Genomic DNA, 5,056 nt, shown 5'->3' on the forward strand with positions numbered 1-5,056 from the left:
CAGCCTGCAAACCCATTTGCCCCTCACCCAGGCTCGCCACACCCCCATGAGGTGAGGGTCCCGACTGGGGGCTTGGCCAGCTTGCAAACAGCCATCAGCCCCTCACCCAGGCTGCCCAGGCACCCCAGCGGGACCCCCACCCTGATCCGGGACACCCTTCAGGGCAAACCAGCTGGCCCCCACCTGTGCACCAGGCCTCTGTCCTATATAATAAAAGGGTAATATGCTAATTGACCCTAACAGTAGAATGACTGGGAATGACTGGTCACTATGACACACACTGACCACCAGGGGACAGATGCTCATTGCAGGAGCTGCCCCCTGGTGGTCTGCGCTCCCGCAGGGGGAGCTCTGCTCAGCCACAAGCCAGGCTGATGGCTGCCAGAACAGCGATGGTGGCGGGAGCCTCTCCTGCCTCCTTAGCAGTGCTAAGGATGTCCGACTGCAGCTTAGGCCTGCTCCCCGCTGGCAAGTGGACATTCCCCCGAGGGCTCCTGGGCTGCCAGAGGGATGTCTGACTGCCAGCTTAGACCTGATCCCCTGGGGAGCGGGCCTAAGCCAGCAGGTGGACATCCCCCGAGGGGTCCCAGATTGTGAGAGGGCACAGCCGGGCTGAGGGACCCCCCGACCCCAGTGAACAAATTTTTGTGCACCGGGCCTCTAGTGTTTATATAAGTTGGGGATATTGCTATCATGGGCTTTAGGGCTAAAGAGAGAATCAGGGTTATACTGCAGGGGACTTCTAGTTGCCACCATGGACATGGAGCTCCTTTCATCAGAAGGTACACAGCTAGCTGCTTACCTCTATCCATGTGTGCTACTCTTTTTTTTTTTTTTTTTTTAAATCATCACCTGAGGATAGTTTTTCCATTGATCTTTAGAGAGAGAGCGTGAAAGGGAGCGGGGGAGACAGAGAAAGAGAGAAACATTGATGTAAGAGAGACACACTGACTGGTTGCCTCCTGCATGTGCCCCGATTGGGACCAGGGATTGAACCTGCAACCGAGGTACATGCCCTTGATCGGGAACCGAACTTGTGACCCTTTGGTCCAAAGGCAGAGACTGTAACCATTGAGCAAACTGGCCAGGGACATGTGTGATACTTTGCATAGCCAGAACTCATATCAGCATGCACATTCATGGCAGGGAGAAGAGTGTTTTTCACATATATTAAAGTAGTGATTCTTGGTGGTGATGCACATTAAAATCACCCAGGGAGCTTTTCTATAGTGCATCCAGTGTTGAGAACCACTGTGCCGGGGAAACCAACTTTAGCCATCAGTTTGGTTAACTATTTTAAGGAAAATAAATAGGATAAAAGAGGGACACCAAGCTAAACAAACAGAGGAATCAATCTTTGAGAAAACAAATTAAATGTAATAGGTAGGAGGTAATATTTTTTTTAAAATATATTTTATTGATTTTTTTTACAGAGAGGAAGGGAGAGGGATAGTTAGAAACATCGATGAGATAGAAACATCAATCAGCTGCCTCCTGCACACCCCCTACTGGGATGTGCCCGCAACCAAGGTACATGCCCTTGACTGGAATTGAACCTGGGACCTTTCAGTCCGCAGGCCGACGCTCTATCCACTGAGCCAAACCGGTCAGGGCAGGAGGTAATGTTTTTTGTTCAAAAATATCTTCAAGGATTTGAGAAAATATAATTTCCATAAAATAGCAGTGGGGTGCTATAAAAAAAAAAGAACAAGAAAGATTTTGGCAATTAAAAACATTTTCTGAAAGAAAAACTAATAGCAGGCTGAATAGCAGCAATTGTAATAGGTGACTAAATTAGTGCACTAGAAGATCAGACCAAAGAATTCTTCCAAAATATGGTACAAAAGGACAAAGATGGGAATTATGAGCTGTTGAACATGGCCCACAGGTCAAGCAAGAGAACTGATGCTCTACAACTAAAATTCTATACAATTTTAGTCAGTCTTTGGCAGAGGTGGGTGGTGGGTGGTTGGATGGTAAGAAATAAAGCCTGTTAAACCTTTGTAGTTGTAGAAGAGACCATAGATACTGTTTTCAGTAGGAAAAACTTATGCTTAAATTTTAATGTTAGTCTTTTTTTTTAATATATTTTATTGATTTTTTTTTCACAGCGAGGAAGGGAGAGGGATAGAGAGTTAGAAACATCAATGAGAGAGAAACATCCATCAGCTGCCTCCTGCACACTCCTTACTGGGGATGTGCCTGCAACCAAGGTACATGCCCTTGACCAGAATCGAACCTGGGACCCTTGAGTCTGCAGGCTGACGCTCTATCTACTGAGCCAAACCGGTTAGGGCTAATATTAGTCTTTTTAGGTTATCAATAAACAATTACTTTTCTCTCAGCTCTGTCCTCTCAGCTTTTCTTTTGTTTGTGTGTCTATCCTCTCAGCTTTTCTTTTGTTTGTGTGTCAGTTTCATCTTCAGACTGTCTTCCCTCTTTTGCAAGATGTTCAGTATTTGGAATTACATGCTTTCTCTTTTTAAAAATGAGGAGAGAAATAGCATAGCTATCCACACCATCAAAAGATAAGTCCTGAGCTTTGCTATAATTGGACCAACATAAGGCCAACCACTGTGGCCAAAACAAAAATCATTTGCCAAGACTTGCGGAGACCTGCCATTGAGGCATAAGGTTTGAGTTGAGGAGGGGTATATACCGAAGTGAAAACTGGGTAATTGCATGAGGAGGAGAAAATATGTAACAAATGTTCACTACAGTATGTATCTTAATATTAAGTATTCATGAATAGAATAGATATAAGAGGAAAAAAAGATGTTGAGAAAATAAAGAAAAACAAAAAATCAGCCAAAAAAGGTAAAAACTTATTTAGGGAGGAGAGAGAGAGAGAGAATAGAATATGACCAAATGTAACAATAGTTACAATAAATGTGATGGAATAAGTTTTCATTTAAAAAAAAAAGCTCTTAAACAGTACAAAACAAACGTCAAGATTTGTGTTATTACAAATATAAAACTAATACAGAAAGATGTAAATAAAATACATAGTAACCTGTTATCAAAGTTTAATTCTAGACCAACATTTAATTTTCAAAATATTTAATAAAACTTTATACTTAAGGAGCTAATAATATACAGTCTTTTCAAATACTTATGTAACACTTAAACTACTAGTATATCATGTAAGAGTGCTATAAAGAAAATCTCAAGTTCTAAAAAATATTTATTGCCACCTGCATTGCAAGGAAACTGTTTACACATACAATATTAATAGAAGGGGAAGAAAAAAAAGTAACTACTGGAGAGTTTTTTACTTCAACTCTTGTTGAAAGGATATAAAAGCTAAAATTACAAGGAAGAGCAAGTCAAGATAATAAAAACAAGCAAATCACACAAAAATAAAGTGGGTCATAATATGTGAAAGCCTCAATAGTCATCAAGGAGATGCAGGTTAAGCAACAATAAGATATCTTTTATTGCCTTTTGGACTGGTTAAAGTTGAAAAGATGTTGATTACACCCTTCACCCCCATTGCCAGCATTATTTTTAACAGCCAAATAATAATAATAATAAAAGAAAAAAGAGAGGGGAAAATAAGGAGTATTCATCAATAAGAAATAGCTAAATTAATAATGGGTCATCCATGCTATGTAATGCTGTGCAGGTATTAAATAGAAAAAGATAGGCTGATATGTACTTATCTGGAAAAATAATTACATTTTAAGTAAACAATTAAACATGTTTCAGTGACATATAGCATATTTTATTTTAAAAAATTATGTGCATGTGATAATCCTATATAATAAAAGCCTAAAATGCTAAGTGTCTCGTCGTCCAGTTGGCCATTCAACCAATCAAAGCGTAATATGCTAATGATATGCCAAGATTGCTCAACCACTCACTATGATGTGCACTGACCACCAAGGGGCAGACACTCTGATCAGTAGGTTAGCTTGCTGCTGGGGTCTGGCCGATAGGGACTGAGCGAGATGGGCCAGACATGCCCTGGAGCCTCTCCTTGGTCCCTCCCTGGCTGGCCAACTTCCCGCATCCCTCCCCTTCCCTGATCCTGCATCAGTGTGGTCCCTCGGACTGGCCTGTGCCCTCTCGCAATCCGGGCTGAGGAAAAACCTCCCCCCCCAAGTGCACGGATTCATGCACCGGACCTCTAGTACATATATAATAGGTAATTCTGTAGAAAGATCAGGGAAATGAATGTCAAATTGATTCCCAACTGGGATAGGGTAGAATTGCTAAGTGGTAGGGGGACTTTAATTTTCCTCCTCAAATAAAAGAAATGTGTTTAGGGGTAATATTTACTTTTTTGTTTTTCAGTATAGTATTTTTAAAAATTTAAAATTCAACTGAGACTATGTACTATTTATAATTTAGTGACTTTAAAAAAAAGAAAAAATAGAAATTAGTGATTTGAAAAATTACATATCAAAATCTATGGGCTGTGGACAAAGATGTACTTTGAGGAAATAGTCTTAGATGCATTTATTAGAAAAACTGAAAAGTGTTTATGGATCTTATGTGCTGTATTGTGTCGCCCAAAAATTCTTATGTTGCAATCCTATATATGTATGTATATTTTCTTTTCCAAACCCCCTGATCGCCCTGCAGCTCTGTGTGTGACAGGGGAAGGTGCCCCAACCCCCTGATCAGCCCTGCTCTGTGCCTGATAGAGGGGAGCTCCCCAACCCCCTGATCGCCCTGCGGCTGTGTGTGACAGGGTGCGGCGCCCCAACCCCCCTATCTGCCCTGCTCTGTTTGTGACAGGGGAAGACGCCCAACCCCCTGATCGGCCCCGCTCTGTGCCGGACAGGGTGCGGCACCCCAACTCCCCACCTCACCACAGGCCCTGTTCTGTGTGTGACGGGGTAGAGCGATAACCTCCCCATCAGCCCTGCCCTGAGTGTGAGAGGGGAGGCTCCCCAACCCCCTGATTGGCCCTGCTCTGTGGGTGATAGAGGGTGGCGTCCCAACCCCCGCTCCACTGGCCCTGCTCTGTGTGTGATGGGGTAGAGCCATAGCCTCCCCATTGGCCCTGCACTGAGTGTGACAGTGGCGGTGGGCCCGCCCCCTCTACCAC

The sequence above is a fragment of the Myotis davidii genome, unplaced genomic scaffold (genome assembly GCF_000327345.1).
Source record: "Myotis davidii unplaced genomic scaffold, ASM32734v1 scaffold201, whole genome shotgun sequence".
Lineage (NCBI taxonomy): Eukaryota > Metazoa > Chordata > Mammalia > Chiroptera > Vespertilionidae > Myotis > Myotis davidii.